Source organism: Lepisosteus platostomus, chromosome 5 (genome assembly GCF_059453375.1).
Source record: "Lepisosteus platostomus isolate fLepPlt1 chromosome 5, fLepPlt1.hap1, whole genome shotgun sequence".
In the NCBI taxonomy this organism is placed as follows: Eukaryota; Metazoa; Chordata; class Actinopteri; order Semionotiformes; family Lepisosteidae; genus Lepisosteus; species Lepisosteus platostomus.
The window spans coordinates 63,075,821-63,100,463 of NC_142615.1; the positions used below are offsets into that span (position 1 = coordinate 63,075,821).

The window sequence follows — 24,643 nt, forward strand, 5'->3', positions numbered from 1 at the left end:
TGACTTTATTTTTTAACAAACATTTCTTTGAAAAAATAAAACGTTTCCCTTGGTAAACGCGTGTTTAAATATATGTGTTTAAAGGCGATATACTGTAGAAAAGCGCTGATTCCTATGGAGTGTGTTCCGCCAGGGATTCAAAAAAATTATTTTAAATAGGCTGATAAAGCTTAGACTACTGTAACTGTATTCTAGCCTGTATTACAACAGGCTCTGAACTGTTGACATTGGCTGTGATCTTCTTTTCTCAGGTTTCATGAAATTCTTCACATATTTGAAATATTTCATTCGGGTTCACCTAATACACGGTGCAAACCCTACCTGCAGCAGAATGCTGTGGCACATTAAGCCATTTTGTTTATCGGTTGTAAGGATTGAGGAGCGTACTACAAATCGAGCAAGTGAAAAGAAAATTAAACAGGAGTCACTTTTTGGATTGCTAATCCATTGTGCTCTGCTCGTCTAGGTTCAAATCCCATCCTTGTCATGGTTAAGGCCTGAGACGTGTGTTTTTTCTAAACGGTGTTTGCATTTGTTTCCTCTTCTACTCCTGTACTGGAGCAGTAATATTTCTAGCGGTGGACGTACATGGTATCACAGGCTGACAGCAGGAACACATGGCCACAAGCTGCAGTACATTGGTTTGGGAACAGCAATAACTTTCCTGTCGAGACAGGTGCGCTGGTATTAATACAGCTCTTTCGAGCGGAAAGAGTAACAAGAACTGACTTAAACTTACCAGTTATGTTTAATAGCTTAAAACACAAAACCAACCTCTTCAGTGGTTGAATCTAAATTACAGAAGCCAATGCTGCCATCAAGGAAAAAAAAATCTTGAGTTATGTAGTTTTTGACACTAAATATCTGACTTTCAGTTTGAAGCGGTAGAATGGATTCCAGGTCACATTCGTTCTTAATTCATATATATGTGATAATGGTTAAAACTGTGTTTACATGAGGAACAAACGGTAACCTTTTCATTCCGAGAAGAAAGTCAGTCTGTATGCATTTCTCAGCATGCACATTATCAGGAACACTAAACCCACAGTGCCAGCAAACCTTTCGATAGTCCGTAGGTACTGCCATTGCAAATGTAACAGGTTGTTCATACACACACATGATATCGTTGCTATCTTGCAATTAGGAGATAATTTTGTATTTCTTAATTAGGAGAATTCTGGATTTTTTTCCTTGGTGGCAACAATGCACTTCCGCAATAAATCATAGACTCTGCTTTCAAAATAGCTGCACCAGGCACTTGGACACAGATAAACAAAGGGATTTAAAATTCAGGAATATGAAAGGTCAATTGCTTACAGTTGGGTTTTTTACGTTTCGTATTTAGCGAGTTGTATATCAATCTTTTAACAATTCATTAAAATGCTAACAACATATAAATATATAAAACAAAAACAACAGCACCGTTAAATGCTGGGGAGACGGGTAGTTTTTTTTTTTACAATCAGATGCCAATCTCTAATGCTGTGTGTGAGAGCTTACGTAACTTTCCTTTTCTCACATTTTCTCACATTTTTAACAACTATTCCTAAGGTGCACCCTGTCAACTCCTTATACTTTTTAAAAGTCTGCCTGCATGTTTGATTATTGTCGTTTTATTTAGAAAAAGTTCAATATTGATCATAACTAAAGAAAATTATGATTAAGAATAAAAATGATTGTATGAGAAGCAGGAGGAATCACTTCTCTCCTATGGAGCATGAGCTGAATCAGGAGTGAGACATTTCGTATGCTCGTGCATATGTCAACGCCTGACCTACATCGTAAAACTAAAACTAAATTAAAAACTAACATTAAGTTGTCAGAGACATTCATTTATATACAAACAGGAGACAAAGTAATAATTCTACATTTACTTATCCTACACTGATCAGACTAATTGAAATGTATGAAAGCCTGTTTCCGCGCTATGGTATCTCAGAATTCTGACAGCTGGCAAGGCCTGGGTTCTAGTCAATGCAGTGAACTAGGGCACAAGCCCTAGAACCCGAATCCGTTACAATAACAAAAGGACAGACAATGAAATATGGCTATTTCGAAGTCGCAAATGTGAGATATAAAGTCGGAATTCTGACTTACTAAGTCGCAATTCTGAGATACTAAGTCGCAATTCTGAGTTGATAAGTCGGAATTCTGAGTTGATAAGTCGCAATTCTGTGATACCATAGCGCGTTTTTTTTTTTACTCCCTGGCGGAAACGGGCTTCCATAGGTTCTCAGTGCTGCGAAGCAAAACCAATCTCCGAAAAATCAGACAATTATTATCAGATCATGTCAAAAGCTGATCAGTATTTCTTTACTGGGAAGCAAAGAAATGCTTGTATTACACATTTTAATATGACATGCAATTACACATGAAAAATAGTAAAATTATTTTCATTGCGGTACGTGTTGATAGAACAGCCCCCTCGATAAAGGAAAGTGTGGACGGACGTGTCGCATGTTCCGTACTCTGTCTGACAGCGAGTTTAACACACTTTCCTCGGAAATTAGAAACTAATTGAACAATAAATTAATCTGAGCAAATTTTACACGTGTGGGTGATTTAATTCTGTCTAAATTGCGTGAAACTCCTCCGCTGAGGTCGGATACACATGGGAAAGTGTTCAGTCCCGCCTCAGATTGGAAGCAGGTTCTAATTAGACGCTGAGAACAATCCGGGTCTCTGTGTGTAATTGATTGTGTTGATTGAGCGGTAATGTGACCAGGTGTGTGGTAGCAGGTCCTGCCAGTATAAAAACCTAGTCACCGCGTTCACACTTTATGCTCTCTTGCTTCAACACAGTTTGGTGGTTTACTTGTCTTACTCCTGTAATAGTTTAGCGGGACGTCAATTTGGCGATGCGCTCGTTTCTCTTTGTTCTGTGCCTGTGCGCAGGGGCTGGGCTCTCGGGAATTAGCCAGGCCAGTCCGACTTCCCGGCTCTCGAAGACGCAGCCCAGTCCTTAGTTAGTCATGGAAGAAAACAGAGAAGAGGACGGAGTGGCCTCTGTAGTTCATCAATGATTCAGTCAGGCAGTACTCCTCTGTTAAGCGCCGTTTGTTCACATCGATTTGTTTTTTTTTTTGCCTTCATTCGTGCAAGTAGTAAAAGCAGACGCCCCTATTCTGCCGTGACCCGCATTCAAACCGGGGTTGTTGCGGCCACAACGCAAAGTACTGACCACTATACGATCACGGCGAGTTACAGAGACACACACAGCTCTGACCTTTTCCGCCCCTGAATAGGATTGGTGAATTGAATAGCATTCAATTATCACAGCACTAGGCGAATAGCATTCAATTCACATCGAATATCACTGGCGAAGCTCAGCACTGGTTACTACGGTTTCGCACAGTTTCCGTAGTATACTGGTTATCACGTTCGCCACACACACGAAAGGTCCCCGGTTCGAAACAGATCGGCTTCTTTTGTCGCCACGCACACTGTTTGGGGATTCGCCTAGTGCTGTGATCGAACAGACCCACTCACTTCTTAGTGTGGCGGGATATGCACAGTGCATGTCGCAGCGCTTCCTGCTTTCACTTCAATGCGCATCCTTATGTCGAGTCTTGTGCCGTGCAGATGCTCTGAAAGCGAGAGCAATGAAAAGGTGTATGGCGCTGTGAAAGGAAACACAGAGAAGTGAAAGCCAGTCCTTTCTCTAAGGAGGTAGAAGAACAGCGACTCCCCGTCAGGGAATCGAACCCCGGTCTCCCGCGTGACAGGCGGGGATACTCACCACTATACTAACGAGGAAGACATCACTTTTGTTCGACCACCAGCATCGTCTCCCGACCCACCGTGCTAGAAGCCGACGCATGCTGTGATTCCTTTACAGAGCAGAGATGACAACCGAGGTGCCGAGAGATCATTTCAGCATTTGGCAGCAATACAGCATTTCGAAAACACAAACGACCAACTCGGAATGACTTGCTTTTAACGCTTTTCAAAGCTATCTTTGTGCAAGACGACTGCGCAGCCTAGCAGATACAAATGGGTTGTGGCATGAAAATGCAAGCGATGTTTATTTTTTGCCCGGATAGGTGTGAATGGACAACATCCTCATTTGTCAGTTTCTGTGGCGCAATCGGCAAGTGCGTTCTGCTGTTCACTGTAAGGTTGGTGGTTCACACCCACCCAGGGATGCCCTCCTTAATGTTATCAATTTAAACACTGTCTCTGCTAAAGCCGAAACCTTACCTTTCTTCATATTTGCAGAAAATGCGAGTCTTTTGCTCGTGTCCAACAACAACACTTGAGACCGGGGAAGTCCAACAGTGATCAACACCACAACTCCCCAGAAAACCATATTCACCCATGGAAAAGTGTCTTTGAATGGCTGGCGGGAGATATCATTTACAGATGCAGCCATTCAAAATGCGCGGTAAAAACCCGTGGTACAGTAACCTACCCACAAGCCACCGTGGGGCACTGGAGGATACCGCAGGGCAAGTGATTGGCTGGCCAAAATGACCGACAGGGGCACTCGTGGTGCATTGGTTGGTAGTGCAAAGATTTAATCATTTAATATCTTTACTGTGCACATTTTAATCCGCTTAGTTTTGAATATTTATATGGATTTTACCACTAAAGGGAAATTTTAGTAGCTGAGCATAAAAAGAAGAGGAGCTAACGCATCTGAAGGTCATAAACGATATTAATTTAGGAACATAAACATTACTGTATGTATGTAAACTGTACTGTGTATGGCTGGTCTTGGTAGTTTAAAGAAAAAATACACACCAGTCTTCCATTTCTCCCTAAACATTTTAAGCATGAAAGTTTTATGAAACGGTACCCAAATATGCGATTGCTGTATAGAATGAATTTTAATTTAAAAAAATTATTTAACACGAACATTAAGCTGTTTACATCTTCCGCCTGAGAACAGTCACCCGTTGCTACCCATCGCAGAACGGTGATTGGCTGACACCATCTGACACCCCTCTGATTGGAGAAAAAAGACGTGCTGGTTTGCTATACATACTGTACCAGGAAGAGGATTTCTTTCTATTCAAAACGTGTATTTTAAAAGTTTAAGAAGTAAAAACCTTACAGCGTACACAGATTTCTAAACTGATCAGGATCGTTATCTTTGTCTTATGCATAATAATGTTCACCGCTCTGTCCAGCAAATTAATAATAAACTTTATTTTATATAGCGTTTTAAACAAATAAGTAATTAGATTGCTCATAAACCTAATCACTTGCTTTTTCTTTTTATTTAGGCTCAGATTTCAACTATAGATCGTATTATTAATAACCATAATAACAACCAACCAACTAAAACAACCATATAAACATAATACCAACCAAAAACATAGATAACAACCACAATACAAAATCAAATAATCAAACCATTTTACTCTCGCAAAGTCCTCCAATTATCATAATCCCGCCCCTTATGCAAAACCAAACCTTCCTCCCATCCCAGTTTATCCTGTTTATCATAATCAAAATCCACCTCAATTTTCAACATAAAGCATTACACAAAATCAATACCTCAACACTCCATACTCAACAACGATAATTCACAAACAGCCAGAACATGTAACTACACATTCCCGAACAGACCTAATTTCCATAGCCCCGCCCCTTATGCAAAACCAACATCCCTCCCCTGTTCTCTCTCTCCCCTGGCGGGGGATAAATAAATAAACATAAACGTTATATTAAATTTATTATATTTATTATATTTATAATAAAATAAATTTATTATTTATTAATACGGGATAAATAAATAAACAACGGGTTTAGAAATGAGTTATTTCAAGATGAAAAAGAAAACATACACGAAACATGGTTTCATTACGACCAGAATCGGTCTTGAGATATTTTTAACTTGATTTACAGTATTTGAGAGGTATGTCTTAACACCGATACTACAGTGCTTAAGTACTGCTCACGTATATGTTTCTAGGTTTATATTATGCATTTCATACGGTCAAATTACTTTTGAGCAACTAATAAGAAGCGCGAAACGGTATGCGTTTTACTTTCGTTTTGTGCTGGGACCCGTGGATTGATTAGAGATATCAAGTACATACAAGTCATTTTTTAAATGTTGTAGTTCGTCTTGAAAAAATGTTACGAATACATCATCTATCAACAATCACACAGGTTCTGTTTCCATATTGCAGATTTTGGTTAGGTATTATCAAATTCAGTGGCGCTGTTAGTTTACTGAGTCCCATGTCACATGGTCTGTGATTGAAACCTGTAAAACTGGTTAAATTTGTCACAGCCAGCACTCTTCAGGTGTGAGGGTCTTCTGCTCAGAATGAAACGCTAAAATGTTTGTGTGTATTCTAATTGTAGTGGGGGCAGGGTGTGTGGGAACAGGTTTGGTTGAAATTACATTGGAGATCTATGTTCTTCACACCTGAAACATTTTCTCTGAAAGCATTTTCTTCGCAGTTTAACCGATCTTGTTACAGCATGTTACAGTTTACTATTATTAACCATATTAATTTTAAGTGCTTAATGTAAAATCTTGTAAAAATATATTTTCATTGTTCAAATATACATTAAGTCTGACTATCATATAATAAGTTAAATACAAAACTAAAGAAAAAATAGGGTTAAATATAATTCAAAATATTTTGCTAACAATGTTAACTGTTTATGAATAATAAAATGTATTAACTAAGGAGTAGGATGGCACAGTTGTTAGTATGTTTTTTGTTTTGTTTCTTTTTTCATAAATACAACAGTAGTACCTGATGTCTCAGTGGCTTTCAAAATTAAATTATGCAATAAATAACCACATGTAAGACTCTGATGCTTAAAATGTTTAGGGAAAAAGTGGAATACTGGTGTGTATTTTTTCTTTAAACTACCAATACCAGCCATATACAGTCTGTAACGTAGGGATTTCTATATGTCTTTATTTAGTGGTTACATTAGTGACAAAGGCTAAACTTTTAGCTTCAGTAACGTGTACATATCTCCCCTTTTTATAAAACGACATGGTTGAAAACTGTTCCAGAGCCACTGTTGTTTCACCAGTGAAAAGTATATCATGAAATGCCTCTCCCTGTTCAATCCACTGGAAAAAAGAAAAGGAGCATAAAGCTTCTGATGGTCATAAATGATATTCATTTAGGAGCAGCATCAGAGGTATGTTTTTAACTGCACTGCATTGGAGAGAATACCATAGTGTGTTTTTTTTTTACTCCCTGGCGGAAACTGGCTTCCAGAAGAATCAGTATGGCTCAGAGATTAAATAAAACTTCACTCGCACCAAACAAATGTATATTTCTAAATATCACAACATGAACGATTTTTTTTTAAGAAATACAAAATGAGATATAATGATATGTTCCGGCTTAGACATTAACAAAGAGCATAACGCGTGTACTGTATACACTGCAAGTACAACCCCACCCTCTCTGCAGGAGTGCTGGCTGTGACGAATTGAACCGGTTTCACGGGTATTTTCAAAGTAGGAGGCGAGATTTCCAGCCAAAGACACCTCCCCCCCCTCAAAAACCCAGTAAGTACAGTACTTACTAGTTAAAGGCTAGGCTCCCGACTACGGCGAAAGGAACCCTTCTTTCATTAGAAGACAATGAACATATTTTAGCCCTGAATGAATTAATAGCAAACATGGTTTACATAAAATACATTTTTCCAAGAAAGTTTAGCCTTTGTCACTAATGAAACCACTAAATAAAGACATAAATATAAAAATCTTAAGATTTTTAAAAGACATGACTTTGCTAAAATTTATTTGAAAATAAAAACAATTACAACTGCCAGGGGAGAGAGAGAACAGGGGAGGGATGTTGGTTTTGCATAAGGGGCGGGGCTATGGATATTAGGTCTGTTCGGGAATGTGTAGTTACATGTTCTGGCTGTTTGTGAATTATCGTTGTTGAGTATGGAGTGTTGAGGTATTGATTTTGTGTAATGCTTTATGTTGAAAATTGAGGTGGATTTTGTTTATGATAAACAGGATAAACTGGGATGGGAGGATTGTTTGGTTTTGCATAAGGGGCGGGATTATGATAATTGGAGGACTTTGCGAGAGTAAAATGGTTTGATTATTTGATTTTGTATTGTGGTTGTTATCTATGTTTTTGGTTGGTATTATGTTTATATGGTTGTTTTTGTTGGTTGGTTGTTATTATGGTTATTAATAATACGATCTATAGTTGAAATCTGAGCCTAAATAAAAAGAAAAAGCAAGTGATTAGGTTTATGAGCAATCTAATTACTTATTTGTTTAAAACGCTATATAAAATAAAGTTTATTATTAATTTGCTGGACAGAGCGGTGAACATTATTATGCATAAGACAAAGATAACGATCCTGATCAGTTTAGAAATCTGTGTACGCTGTAAGGTTTTTACTTCTTAAACTTTTAAAATACACGTTTTGAATAGAAAGAAATCCTCTTCCTGGTACAGTATGTATAGCAAACCAGCACGTCTTTTTTCTCCAATCAGAGGGGTGTCAGATGGTGTCAGCCAATCACCGTTCTGCATTGGGTAGCAACGGGTGACTGTTCTCAGGTGGAAGATGTAAACAGCTTAATGTTCGTGTTTTAAATAATTTTTTTAAATTCAATTAAACGGGCACAGTTAAGACATTAAATATACATACACATACTGTATACAGTACAGTTTGCATACGGTAATATGTTTATGTTACGCGATTAAAAAATAAATAAATAAAAATGAAAAGTCCAGCACCAGCTGGATGTGAACACACAACTTGCCAGTTGGTAGTCACACACCTAGACCAGTAGGCTACAAGACAGCTCGCATGAACAGGCAGGCGAAACAGCCCTACATAGCCCTGCCGCAGTACACGGATATAATCATACCGTTATTAAATTCTTGAGATACGCGATTCCATATTATATTCCCTTTTAATCAAATTCTAAAAGTATGCTTGTTGACTCCGGTATCACGTTAAAGACTTCGAAGCTTACAATGTTTAGGGAGAAATGAAATATCGGTGTGTATTTTTCCTTGTGATATTTTAAGCTCTAGTTGAATGATAGATGTCGCATTTTAAATCATTTTCGTAGTTAGAAATTATGAAACGCCCTGTTAAAAGCAAGGAAGTTTTTATGCCAGTTGAAGTAAAACAAAATGCCTGACAAAGTATGGCTTGGATAGATTCCAAGTGCTTGTACAAATGTGCTAAAGAAATTATACTTTGAGTATACAGCTTGTCCAAAGTCATCCATTATTAATACTATTAGTAATATCTTCAGTAAAGACTTTGATGCATAAATATTTCTGATAAAGGTAGGTTGTGTACTTTTGTCCAACTGAGCAATCTTGCTTTCATAAAATATACCAACATTTTAATGACTGATGATTAACATGCTGTAATACACAGTTCAAAATTAAAGGCTCAAATGCTGTACATGAGAGGTTAAGCTCCCCCTGGCGGTTTTACAAGGCGACGCCGGATAGTTAGTCACGTGACACACGTGAACTACGTGATACCGCGTGATACCCCGACACGCCCACCGGGGTATGCCGCGAAATACCTCACCCATTTTGAATGGCTGGATCTGTATACTCCTGTTGCGTCTTCTGCTAAAATCGTTTAGAAATACAACGCGGAATTGTTTGAGGACTTAACAAGCATTGTTACGTCAGCACTGTGAAGTTGGATGTTGATATTTTGATATATTTACCTTAATTTTAACATAAATATAAACATAAATCCTGTACAATCTATGCTGTACAATCAAACACAGTTATATTTTGAGTCTTATGCTGGTGGTTGTATGGATCCAAAGGAAAATTTTAAAGCTGATACATTTTCGATTGGAATTTGCATCTAGCTGCAATCGGTATCTTTTACTTTATGTATGGTAGTGGAAATATTTTTTTTTAAATGATTTCTAATGAAGATCTCATGAAGTATTGCCAGGAGCTGCCTTTAGCGCTCAGTAGCGATAACACTGTTAATATAGACGGAGAAGAACTGCAAGATGAATTGATGATCTAAGCTAAAATAGCCCTAACACCCCTCCTGTAACAGTGTTTGTATTCATAGCAAGTAATATTATTTTTCAAACCCGAACGTTGCTTTTGCATTAAGTGTTATGTAACCATTAGCGGTTTCAGTAGCTTCTGAAGAGCACACTTTCCAAACTGAAGCCTATAAGAACATTATTCAAGACGCACCATGGCCCAGAATCGTTCATCGAGACTAGGATTAACATCAATTGAAAGTATTCCAAAATAAAAGATTTGACCGAAAAATTAAAAGTGTAGGCAAGTATTAAAACAGCACCATAACTTCTTGACTTCCAATCTCTTTCCTGGTTCAGGCCATGTAAAATGACATAATCAGTGGAGTCATGCCGAGGTTGTGAGTTTAAGCCTCACCTGAAGCAGCCTGGTTTTCTGTCTTGACAGGTAAACTGTGGTTTGTGCTATTTGCTAAATAGAGTGAGGATTCTGTGCTAATTGTTCTCCTCCTGGGAGAGGTCAAGATGAGAAGATCATGAGGCTGGTGGTAAATATCCTGTCCAGGAATATCGGGGCTGTAGGGGTCAAATCTATAGCTGTAGTGAAGACATAAGTGGAGATGGTGTGTCTGCTATCTGTGTGAGAGCTGGGCAGGAAGAATAATCTGTGGTCTGGGAAGAAGAGACCCTCGTTGGAAAAGTGGCACTCCTCACAGGAGAGAATGAAAAATAAATCTTTTTCAGGGACGCTGATTTTTCTCTTTGGGGGAATTAAAAGCACGTTTAGCACGTGACTTCGTGGCGCAACTGTAGTGCGTCTGACTCCAGATTAGAAGCTTGCACGTTCAAATCACGTCGAGGTCAGCTCATTTGTCTGCAGGTTCTGCTAGTAACAAACCTGGAAGTTACACCACGCAGTTGAATTTTATCTGTACACCACATAGGTAATCTGAACGAAGTAACATCGCAGTACAGAACACCCAGTCAGGAGCTTATGCAGCGAATCATCTTGAACACGACAAGAGAAAAGGCACACTGCACATCCACGAAACATAACGTCCGGCTTTAAAGACAGTAACATCAGAGAACGGAAGCTTCAGACCTCGTTTTTATTACAGGTTCAAGCAAACCTAAAAGTTAGGGAGTGTTTGGTCACGTTTGTTTAAAAAAGTGTCTGAATCCTGTAATTATAATTTTTCCTTTTTTAATTGTTACTTAAAAATAAACAGAGTTTAACGACACAAAATTGATTCCAGTTGTCAGATCACGTATACGCATACCTTAGCTTTGTGCAACAAATGTACCAATCCACTCCCATGTACCAAGACCTATGGTATATTCATGTTTGTTTAAATGACTAACGCTATTGGACATTAGCTGGTGTTTTTTGTAACGATTTGCTATTTCATGCAGGAAAGAAAGGAAACCAGACCCAACATTTGCTTTCAGGTGCGGTCTATTTACATAACGGACATCTATTTCTGAGGAGCCTGATTTAAATAACGCAACCCCGGTAGAAGTCGAATCGACAATCTTAAAAACCAAAATCAGACGCGTTGTCCATTAAACCACTAGCCCGTCACGTAACTGAATTGCACTTTGGTGAGTTCAGCGCCGCTACTAGTACACCACCACATCTACAATTTCTAAGTAAGAAACGTGTTTTCGACATTTTTATCAGTTTTAAATCATCACTTTTAAACAGACAAAGCGTTTGTGTGTCGCTCTGAATTTCTAATTGATTTAGAATTCCAAGAATATAGCGTTTTGTTCCACAGCGGCGTTAAATTATCACGTCTTTCATTCTACGTCTCTCTAGTAGTAAAGCAGACCTTGCTAGGTGAGCATTTGCTCCGGTAAATTAGGTCACTTTTCACGTTAACTCACTTCTTCTAAACACCACATTTCCTGGTGCACATTTTCTCCATGTAAAAAAGACATTTTCTCTACATGATTTCTCTTTTTTTTCATCAAAGTGTACAGAAAGAAGAAAGAAAGGGAAAGCGTCGTAAATGAACTCTGTCGCCCGTGGGAGATGTCAAGCGTATTGGACATGAAAAGTGCCCGATAAAAGCCATGTCTGTACGTTTCTCTTAGTGCCGGGGCTCCTATTGAATGTAAAGGAGGCAACGTGCTCAGCCAGCAGACTCAGCGCTTACTGAACGCAGGTGTCTCAGAGCGGTGTGTCCAAGCGGCAGTAAAAGAGGAGAATTCTGCCGGCGCCGTGGCTTAGTTGGTTAAAGTACCTGTCTAGTTAACAGAAATCCTGGCTCCAAATCCCAGCAGCCCATCGCCTGTGTTGCACTGGACACCCTGTAAATCATCAAAAGCACATTGAGTTCCTTGGTAATGAAATTGCCGGATAAAAGCCATTTCTCATCCTTTCTCAACTTGCTCAGTGAGCAGGCTCACCGCACACCGAACGAAGATAAAACAGAGCAGTGTGTCCAAGTGTATGTAAAAGGGCAGTGCTTTGCCGGTGCCATGGCTTAGTTGGTTAAAGCGCCTACCTATTAAACAGGAGATTCTGGCTTCAAATCCCACTGGTGCCTGTCTTTGTGCACTGTTTATTGTTATAGACAACATGCTTCTGCAATGGAGGTGTTCATTTCGTTTTTGGCACAACTTGTTTTTCAAGAAATCCACACATTGCGAAAGATAAAATGCTCATCTTTCTTATCAATCCAAAAGAATTACTGCCAGCTGGCAAGAAAATGACAATGATTTTTTTTTAATTTAGCCAAAAATCTGTGAATGTAGACAAAATGTGACGTGTCAGTTTCTATGGCACACTCAGTCAGGGTGTCCGTCTGTTAAACACAACGTTGGTAGATCAAACTCACCCAGAGACACACTTCGAATTAATCTGATCTAAACATTACCTTCTCTAAATGTGATTGAGTTTCTTTGCACGTCCTTAGTCATCTTGATGTTTGCAGAGATTTTCAACTTTTGACACGAGTCAAACTACAAGTAAATAGTTGAGTACCTAAGTCAATATCACCGGGAATATGAATATAAATGTAAACATCAATATTTCTGCTGTCTCCTGAGAAACACAAGTATAGAGTCAAAACATAATAAATAATACTAAAAAAACTATTCAGTTAAGACCCAGATGTGACAAAACACATTTAAGACTTGCATCCCCTTTAAATATGTATTTCCTTAATATCAGTTCTCTTCCCTCCCCAGGATACCTGCAAATTCACTATCGCATATAAAAAGCTGTGTGTAGTCTGTGTGTATTGCTCCATCACATCTGGGTGTTAAATTAATAGATGTGTTGTGTTATTTAATATGATTTGACTCTACGCTTGTGTTTCTCAGGAGAAAGCAGAAATATTGGGGATTTGTGCCTACAGAAAATTATATGAACTTTACAGGCAAATGTAAGGTTATGTTAAAGAAACAAAAACTTATTGTCACCTTTTTCAACATGATTAGTTAAGACATTTGTTCGGAATAGTATATCTTCTCGTGTCTTTGGCTGTTGTCCTACAATAACGGTGGTGAAACAGCAGGAATGTGTGGAAGATGGAACAGAAGACTCATCCAGTCGATAGTAAGGTTATGTAGGACCGCACACACTACGGTGCCAGTGTTAAGTAGCCTGGTTTATACCAGGAAAGAGTAGAAACCTGAGGTCTTCTGATCCGTAATCAGATACGTTACCCATTGTGCCATTGGCGTTTGTATTGCATTCCTATAGAGCACCACATTGAGCTCAGAGCCGCTATTGGCAATACATCGCCCCGGTCAACATTTTCTCAATTAGATTCATGTGTTTTTGTACGTGTGTCTAATTACTACGTCTTTCATTATGTCTGGATTAAAATAATGTCTCTTTTAAATTGACAAAGGGTTAATGAGTCTCCCCGAAATTCACACACAAAAAGAATCCAGAGACGCCGGCAATAGAAAACGGAGCGTCTTAAGTGCGCGGTATCACTGAACCAAACTCCCGATCTGTAAGTTTGTCGGCGGCTTTTTAATTGTGTTAGGAAGAGCAAACAGTCAACAGTGTACATTTTAAAGGTCTAAGCAAAACAATCAGACGTGAGGATTATTCAAAAAAGGAGTCTCTACTTCTTTGTATACTGAGCTTTGTATACTGACTCTTTTCTAGTGGGATCAGGATCACATAAAACCTTTTGGATTGAGAAGAGGATCATGGTGACATTCAAAACATACCTGCCTTTGCTTTTTTCGAAAACAAATGGATTATTGAGCTGCAAACATCGGATCATCGGTTAAAATCGAATCTCTCCACTACTGCAGTTGCTTCTTTGAGAGTTTCTTCCAATCTTTCAACATAACGTCAATATCGAGGGATACTGACGGTAAAATCATACGGATTTTGGTTTTCTTTTGATCGAAATTGTATTAAAATTCAAGCCTCTTTCACAGTTGTATAATACTTTCCCCTGCATCCTCAGATAAAAATTCTAAATACCACAAAGTTACAATATATGGAATAGGATTTATTTTAAATGTATTTTAGAATTTGCATTTATTTAGAGCTACATTTAGTGCTAGGTAAAGATAACATTGCTAATATTGATGGAGTAGAAATGTAAGATGAATTTATGAGCTAAAAGTCCTAAAACGCCGTCTGTAACAGCTACAGATGCAGCCATTCAAAATGCGCGGGCGATACCGCATTATTTTGCGGTGCGCTTTACGCGGTCTACCGCGAGTTACCGTAAATTCTCCTATAATACCGCAATTAAAATAATAGTATCCGGAATTTCCACAAGGTGGAGCTAATAAACTCAACCTCTCATGTTTGAGCTGTGGCCATCAAAGTCTTGACCTTGGACAAGCTGTAAACAAAGTATTGCCTTTGTCCACGTTCTTTTTTTCATTGACCGTCTTTGTAAAAGTAACACCACAGCATTTCGCAATCGAGCATTTGTTTCCAATCATGCAAAGTACAGTAATTTTTGAGAACTGATTCACCATGCCTTTCACATGCTCATAAAAGAGATTGATTTTGGAACATAAACATATTACTGTATGCAAACTGTACTGTATACAGTATGTATATGTATATTTAATGTCTTAACTGTGCCCGTTTAAGTATTGAACATTTATATGGAATTTTACCACTGAAGGGAAATCTTAGTACCTGAGCATAAAAAGAATAGGAGCATACTGCAACGCGTGTGAAGGTCATAAACGATATTAATTTTGGAACTTAAACATACAGTATATGGCTGGTCTCGGTACTTTAAAGAAAAAATACACACCAGTATTCCATTTCTCCCTAAACATTAAGCATCAAAGTCTTTAACTAACGTGATACCGAAGTCAACAAGCATACTTTTAGAATTTGATTAAAAGGGAATATAATATGGAATCGCGTATCTAAAGAAATTAATAATGATATAATTATATTCATGTACCGCAACACAAGAATAGTACACGCTGTACATTGTCTGTTGATAATGTTTCTGTAGTGCTTTTTCAGCACTCTTTCATTCTTTTTTACTTTGCCGGTGGCGCTGTGGGTTAGGTTCCTGACTCCCATGTCACATGGTCTGTGATCAAATCCTACTGGGTTTTTTTAACAAACATTTCTTTGAAAAAATTAAACGTTTCCTTAGTCAGAGATTAATTAAAACCTCACTCGCACCAAACAAATTTATATTTCTAAATATCACAACATGATCAAATTTAAGTCATTTTAATAACAATGAATAGTCACCTAGGCGTTACAATATTAACATTTATATTGATTTAAATCGCGTTTAAATCGCCTTTATTTAAAACCCATAAATAAAGCTGATACTGTTTAGACTATTAATTATTTAAAACTGTATTACAGCAGCACAATGCACAATGCAACGTAAATCGCTATCTTTGTCTTCTGTATAATAATGTTCACCTCTCTGTCCAGCAAATTAACAATACTAATAATAATGAACTTTATTGTATATGGCGCCTTTAAAGGTGGCTCCTCAAAGCGCTTTACAGGTTAAAAACAATAACAATAATACTATTGTTAGGCTGGGCAAACAATTTTTTTTTTAAGAAATACAAAATGAGATATAATGATGTGTTCCGGCTTAGACGTTAACGAAGAGCATAACACGTGGGCGGCGTAGAGGTCGGCTCTGGCTTTCCCATCTACTGTATACACTGCAAGTACAACCCTCTCTCCCTCTCTGCGGGAGTGCTGGCTGTGACTAATTAAACCGGTTTCACAAGTATTAGTAGTAGAAGCAGGCAAGATTTCCAAAGAAAGACAGCACCCCCCCTCAAAAACCCAGTAAGTACAGTACTTACTAGTTAAAGCCTAGGCTCCTCAATGAAATCGCTTTAACATGCTAATACGTTGGTGTAACAATCCGGGCCTGGCAAGCTTCTAATTTCAACCCAACTACGGCGAAAGGAACCCTTCTTTCATTAGACGACAATGAACATATTTTAGCCCTGAATGAATTAATAGCAAACATGGTTTACATAAAAGACATTTTTCCAAGAAAGTTTAGCCTTTGTCCCTAATGAAACCACTAAATAAAGACATAAATATAAAAATCTTAAGATTTTTAAAATACATGACTTTGCAAACATTTATTTGAAAATAACGATTACAAACGCCAGGGGAGAGAGAGAGAACAGGGGAGGGATGTTGGTTTTGCATAAGGGGCGGGGCTATGGAAATGAGGTCTGTTTGGGAATGTGGAGTTACATGTTCTGGCTGTTTGTGAATTATCGTTGTTGAGTATGGAGTGTTGAGGTATTGATTTTGTGTAATGCTTTATGTTGAAAATTGAGGTGGATTTTGTTTATGATAAAGAGGATAAACTGGGATGGGAGGAGGATTTGGTTTTGCATAAGGGGCGGGATTATGGTAATTGAGGAAGTTGCGAGAGTATAATGGTTTGATATATTTGATTTTGTATTGTGGTGGTTATTTATGTTTTTGGTTGGTATTATGTTTATATGGTTGTTTTTGTTGGTTGGTTGTTATTATGGTTATTAATAATACGATCTATAGTTGAAATCTGAGCCTAAATAAAAAGAAAAAGCAAGTGATTAGGTTTATGAGCAATCTAATTACTTATTCGTTTAAAACGCTATATGAAATAAAGTTTATTATTAATTTGCTAGACAGAGCGGTGAACATTATTATGCATAAGACAAAGATGACGAAATCTGTGTATGCTGTAAGGTTTTTACTTCTTAAACTTTTAAAATACACGTTTCGAACAGAAAGAATTCCTCTTCCTGGTACAGTACTGTATGTATAGCAAACCAGCACGTCTTTTTTCTCCAATCAGAGGGGTGTCAGATGGTGTCAGCCAATCACCATTCTGAAGCCCTACCATAATCTCTGGTATGGGGAGACCCCAGAATTCTGTCCCATAGTTTAGACAGATGATAGATACTTTTATTGATCCCGTGAGGGAAATAAAGTAAATCATTTTCATTTTAGGAAATTATTAAACGCTCGGTTAAAAGCAAAGGAGATTGTCTGTTATAGTGGACATAAAAACAAGAGTTCGCTGGCATTATATCCTAGAAGACACAGACCAGGAGAATGCCCACAGCGTAAAAGAAAATGCCTGATGAACTAGGGATTGGACAGTTTCCAAGTGCTTGTACAATCGATGGAAATGTTCAAATAAATGTGCAAAAGAAATAAACGAAATAATCATGTTAATGTCCTCTCTTTGCTAGTTAGTGGCTGTGTTTCTGCGTTGGGTAGCAACGGGTGACTGTTCTCAGGCGGAAGATGTAAACAGCTTAATTTCTGTGTTAAATAATTTTTAAAAATTAAAATTCATTCTATACAGCAATCACATATTTGGGTACCGTTTCATAAAACTTTCATGCTTAAAATGTTTAGGGAGAAATGGAAGACTGGTGTGTATTTTTTTCTTTAAACTATCAAGACCAGCCATACACATTACAGTTTATGTACATACAGTAATGTGTATGTTCCTAAATTAATATCGTTTATGACCTTCAGATGTGTTATGCTCCTCTTCTTTTTATGCTCAGCTACTAAAATTTCCCTTAAGTGGTTAAATTCCATATAAATATTCAAAACTAAGTGGATTAAAATGTGCACAGTAAAGATATTAAATGATTAAATCTTTTCACTACCAACCAATGCACCACGAGTTCCCCTGTCGGTCATTTTGGCCAGCCAATCACTTACCGCGGTGCCCTGCGAGTAGGTTACTGTACGGGTTTTTACCGCGCATTTTGAATGGCTGCATCTGTACTTTTCACACGAAGAAGTTAGTTTTGTGTTTTTAGCTATTGAACATAACTGGTATGTCCGAGAAAATCATGTTTATCCATTGAATTTGGTCTTTGAATGGCTGGCGGGAGAAATCATTTTTACTCCCGTTGCACCCTCAGTTGAAATATTTTAAAATTACAATGCAGATTTGTTGGAGAACTTCACAAGTATTCTTAGGTTAGCACTGTACATATGTTGATATTTTGGAGTATTTACCATAGTTTAAATGTACTGTAAATGTAAACATAAACGCTGTAAATGTAATGTAATTTTGTAAAAATATGTTAGCTGAGGATGCGAGGGGGGCTATGACACGTTGTGAAACATGCAAGACAACTGTAAAAGTGGCCAGTATTTGAAATAAAATTGATGATCAAAAGAAAACCACAATTTGTGGTATTATCATCAATATCCTTCGAAATCGATGTCCAAATGAAGTTCAAATGAAGAAACTGTGAAAAAAGCTACATTGATAGCAGGGGATTTTGATCTTTGCACTTAAAGAACTAATTGGATTTCCGTGAAGGTGCCACCCTACAAACAGCACAAAGAATGAAACACACCCCCTCCGTTAGTGCTGGGGTGTGCTGTTGAAAATAGCGTTCGTGCTGCATAGGTGCGGTCACTTCCGCACGTCATGATACCACTAGAACTGACAAGAGCTGAAGCCCCCTCCCGGCGTTGTCCAAGGCAGAAATGTGAAGGAGAGTGACAAGGTGAATGTGGCTGAGTGTTGTAAAGAGCTGGTGCACTCTTTCCAGGGTCTTGGGTTCAAATCCCAGCACTCCTGTATGTCCTGGTTTTAAGAAGTTGTTTCCTCTGATTTGTAATATGCTCAGTAAAAGTGCTTTTTGGTAGTCTCTCGAGAGGCTGTGCAAGGAGTTTAGAGATAGACTTTCTAAAAGACAGGCTGTCAGCTATCAAGGCAGAAAAAATGTTTTGTTTTCTCAACATGAATGCTTTTTGGCACTTTCATCTTTATGAGGGAACAACGTCTGCCGAGATCACTTATGAGCCAGTGCGCATGGTAGTGTTCCGGCAGGTACATTTAATATTGGCTGTGGTGGCGAACTGCTTTTGTTTGTTTATTAAATCTTTGCGCATAGCGCTCATTCAAAAATACATTGTCCAAAACTGATCAGGGGATTCATTTCATGCTTTCACAAAGCACACCTTACACGAAAGACTTAACTGTTGAATTTATTGCGCGTTTTGATGCTGTTCCTATGGTTGCCTTGGTTACAAAAGTAAACATTCTTTTATGTTCTGCTAGAGTATCCTCTGGGTGGGCTTTATCATCGGGCTCGGATAGGTCATCAGTGCTCCGTCTAGGGAAAGTAATCAGCACTGTCGTTTTTCCTGTTCGTATGGCTCTTTTAAAGCATATAAAATTTCTCCAAATAAAGATACATTTTAACCCTGCGGTAAGCATTCCTTCAATTCAATAGTTTTACTCCGAGCAAAAAACAGCACAATATGTAGAGAGATGATATTCAAAGATTTCAACGTTCTTATTGGATTGCCTGTATGCAGATATCGCTCAGAATTCCTAAAATGATTTTGAATTCAGTTTTGCCTTACTACTTTCAGAGTATTTTATTGACCTTGCTGAAGCAGAGAGGAGACATAATCACAAATGTGACCAGTTGTGCTGCTGTTTCTGGTTAATAATGACTTTTACGAGTAAAAAAGAAAAACAGCTCCTTGCATAAAGGGCAAGAGCAACCAGCACACTCGCTTGTTGAGTGGGTATTTTCTGTGGTGCTATTCCTCAACTGCGAAGTTATTTGGTGAGCAAGGACCTCTAAGAAAGAGTCTGAATCCATCAAGAACACAGGAATTCTAATATCGCACTGCCATCTTGTGTACAGAGATCTGCTTCTTCCTTATTGAGTGTTTTGGTGTTTAAGAACACGCTTCCTACCTCAAGTGCTAGTTTCAAAAGATGTGTTACCAGACCACATATTATCTTGAAAAGCTTTGGAGATGCACTGACCGGGATTCAAATCCGGCTCAATAATTTGGAAGTCGCCTGTACCACCAAGGCACTTCTAAGAAGCCCCTGCACATTTTCACAATCCTCTCTCTCACCTACAAAGTTATGAAGACACAGACGACCAATGAAAACTAATTTGATTCACTCAAGGCTCCACTCTTTTGTTGTGATGTCATTTTAATCAGTGTTAGCTGTGATTAGGTGTTGTTTCTGTCTCTTAAAGTTTAAGAGTCTGCTCCTTTCTTCCTGGTATCGGTATAACATGTTCCATCTTTGTTTACAAACACCACTAAAAAAATTATTCAGCTCTAACGCCTGTGTGCATTGATAAGGTATCTGAAAAGGACATATTAAATAAAACACAATCTTTTATGTTACCATTCCTGTGGTTGGAGTGTTGTTTCTCCCTTTTATGTTCTTCTACAATATTTACAGACAGGGTTTTATCACTGGAATTGTACAGAACAAGTGTGCATCGGTCCATGAAAAACATCAGTACTGCTGTTTTTATATGCATAGTTTAACCAAGAGCACTTAAAAGATGCAAAAAGCTTTCAAAGAAAACAAAATTGAAAGACAGTCGAGCAAGGAGGTAAAAAAAGCTCTCCCCCATCGAGGAATCAACCACCGTCCCCCCTGTGACTGGATATAAAAATAACTGGTTCATTTGTGCCCAGTCTCTGGAAACTTCGACGCGATTAATTTTCCTTCCTTATTTCTTCATTCCCATGAATTTGCTCTGTAGTAGAGGAAATGCGAAAGCGGGAAACTGCATGAATTATTCGTGAGTGGTGGATTGTGTTCAAAGAGCATCAGCACGTCTTTAAGTCAATTCCATAAAAACCTCTGTTGGGGATGTAGTTCAGTGGCAGGGTGCATGCTTTGCACAGTTGAGGTCCTAAGTTTAGTTCCTGGCATCTCTAACTCATTTACATTCTGTGCTCATATTGCAATCATCTGTTGAGTGAGAACTCTTTGCTTGTGTTCATAGAGAGCCACGTCCACACAATTAAACCCAGGCACACTCAAAGTGCTACAGTGTTGCTCTGCTGTTTTAAATGTACCTCCAAAGCATGTTAACTGCCAAATGATTTGAGTTAATTTAAAATCATATTCAGGAAATCCTTCAGATGTGTTGCGGGTGTTGAAGAAGCCACCTGTTGAATCTCACCCGGGATTTCTTGAGACATCATTCACCGAGCTAGTCCTCCCTCTGGACTCAGCAGTCAGCAGAAAGCTGCACAAGCTCCTCACTGCGTGTCCTGTACTGTTACAAGTGCTCTCGTGTAGATGTTGATCACAGCCATAAGGAGACTTTGAACTTTTTCCGTATGTGAAGGAAAATGCAAAAGAGCATGAAAAGCATTAATCGTATGAAATATCCAAGCTACAACTCGAGAAAAACTGAACTAAACAACAACTTTTGATGATTACAAGAGATTCAAGAAACACAACCATCCACACACGGGCTTTGATCCTGAACACTTAAGTTAAAAGACAAAGCGAAGGATATGACCTGTAAACTTTCTTATAAAATATAAAATAATGTTCTACTTTCTTAAAAATTTCTTACTGTTGATGGGTTATTTATTGAATTTTAATAAAATCACAATTACAAACATTTTAGGTTAAACTGTTATTCACATACTCAAACGAAGATAAACATTAGATAGATAATACTTTATTAATCCCTTAGGGAAATTAGTGTTTTCTGCTGCGTGAGCCCATTTCTGATAAGAATAAAAAATAAGTTATATGAATTGAATAGTTCTACTTTTTATACTTACGTAGTCTTATTAATATTTCGGTTAAATCTTTTCTTCTGTAGTAATACTAGTCCTGATTTACAATTTTTGGACAAGGTGCATCTTAAATAATTTTGTTATTAGTTTCAGTTTTGAAAAATCGTGCCCAGAAGCTACCAAAACTGGTAATGTTCACAAGATGTGTAATGCAATAGCAGCCTTCTTGGTGGAAAACAAAAAAGTATTTCTTGGTATGAATCCTAACTCTTTTATAGGCGGCATTCTAGGATTTCTCGGTTCAGAAAAGCTGTAAATGCATTGTACATTTCTACTCCATCAATATCAGCAGTGTTATCACTACCGAGCGCTAAGTATAGATCCTGGCAATACTTCATGAGATCTTTGTTAGAAAATTGTTTATTTTATTTTTTAAAAATATTTTCAATTCCATCCAAAAAGTCAAAGTTTCAATTGCATGCAACTGATGAGATCTCTCTTCGATGGAAGTTATATGTACATCCAAAACACGTTTCTTGTGGATCCAGAAGAGGATCATTATGAGACTCAAAACATGCCTGTCTCTTCTTTTTTCAAGGATGAATTGATTATTGAGGTATAATCATTGGTTCAAAACCAAAAAGAGAAAGAGTAACAAAAACCGATGTTTTGCCAAGTAATTTGAAGACCTAGATAGAGAAACGTGGGGCTGAAAGAAGAACCAAATGTCCACATACTATACTATGTTAATGGAAGCATACATGTTTCCATGGGAAATTTACTCCTGCTCCCAAACTAATATGCTGCAGTGATATCTGATAATGGTACTGTCACTGCTTGTAAGCCACATGTTTCAGCTGTCAGCCTACTATACCATGTTCAACCAACGCTAGTAATATTACTGTGTAATAGAGGAGCAAGAGAAGCCCAGTCAGTAGAGCTGGCGACCCTTATGTTTAGAATTGTGGATTCAAGGGTCATTTGTGTCCTTTCTTATCATTCTAATCTTTTAGTAGGACAGTGCAAGCAGGACGTGATAGCATACAGTGACAACCCAATGTCTTATGAGCTTTGTGTAATTCAGCTTTCTTACCACTTTGGGGCTTGATTCAGATATCGCTGTGAAAGCAAGTGGCAAGCAAAGGCTTTTCTAAATCGAGGGTGATCTGCTCCCGAGTAAGTATAAACACAAGAGCGTTTACTGCTTGAAGACCGCACTTTGTCAAAATACTGCTTTTTGTTAATTTCACATTATGGTATTTAGACGGGGCAAAGTAGTGTAGTCCTTGTACAACTTTGATTAGCGTTTGTTATTCAGTTTTGAGCTTCGAGGGGCATAATGCAAATTGAGATGGTGAATAGAAAATGAAACAGGAATCACTTCTTGGGCTAAGAAATCCAAGAAGCATGGAAACCTGTGGATTTTAACAGTACAGAACACTCACAAATTGTAGTGTTGCTGCATTCTTCTGCTGCTTTTATATTTCGATCTTTGACTTTTGAATGCATACCTTACCGGAAATCTTTCTTCACTTATAGAAAGCTCAAAAAGTTCTTAATGTAGAAATCGGAGCCCATCTAAATGTTCCTTTCTACTAATCACATTTAAGTGTTGACGAAGCATTTTCCTGCCCATCATGTTCTTGAAAAGCGGTATCTCTGTTTTCCTCCTATTGTCATTGTCAGCACAATAAGACAGGAACAATGCACAAAAAATAAAAAAGTAGATGTCAGAAGTGGGATTTAATCCCATATTTCCATTCGGAGACCAGAACACCCAACCAAGATGAAAGACATCAGTTCTCAAGTCTGACACCTTAAACCTTAGACCACTCAGCCATCCTGACAAGCAATGACAAAAGCTGTGCTGAATTCACCAGTAGTTCACTAAACTGAGTTTCTTCCTTGAACAGATTTGCTTGTCTACAGAGTAAATTGCAAAGTCCAGGTGTGCAAAGTTCTTGGAGACTTATTCACAAAGACTTACTGCTGTAATAAATGCAAAAGGATCTTCCACAAAGTATTAGTTGGGGGGGGTTCACACTTATGTAACCAGGGTGTTGTAGGTTTAATAGTTTCAATTATTCTTCCTAATAATTATCTGTTTGTTTTTCTCTTGAATTTTGTTGGTTGCAAGGTCACATTAAGGATGGAAAGATGTCTGACATGATTTATCTTGATTTCTGCCTTTACATTACAAAAACCTGCAGTTTCGATAAGGGTGTGTAGACTTTTTATATCCACTGTATGGTCACTTCCTTTGTTAAGCGCCTTGGGGCAACCTAGTTATTGTGAAAGGCACTATATAAAAATAAATTGAATTTAATTTAAATGACTTAATCCAGAGCATCAAGGCACTTTACAAAACATGCATAGAAAAGTAGAGTATAAATGTGTAAATCTGTAGTTTTGGAAGTAACTGCTTGAATAATCCAACTGCCATTGTTGTTACTGCTGCTTCTGCTGCTATAACAACTACTACAACCATTACATCAGATTCTTATCCTTATTCTGATACTAATACTCCTGATACTACAACTGCTGTCATTACTACTAATAGTGATAAAAACAGGGTACTCACAGATCTCTGGACGTTGGTCTGGACTCTAGAAAGTGGTTTCTTTCACAAGCGACTCTGGACCTCAACACCTGTAGATGGGTCACCTTTGTCAGACACAGCAATGGAGCCCAAGCCCACCTATACA

At 38.0% G+C, this 24,643-nt stretch overlaps 1 non-coding gene across 1 annotated transcript; it reads right to left on the minus strand.

Annotated features, from left to right (window-relative positions):
- Positions 1-3,684: 3,684 nt before the first annotated feature.
- trnad-guc (transfer RNA aspartic acid (anticodon GUC)) lies at positions 3,685-3,756 on the minus strand. Its single transcript has one exon. It is a non-coding gene; the product is annotated as a tRNA-Asp (tRNA).
- Positions 3,757-24,643: the final 20,887 nt, after the last annotated feature.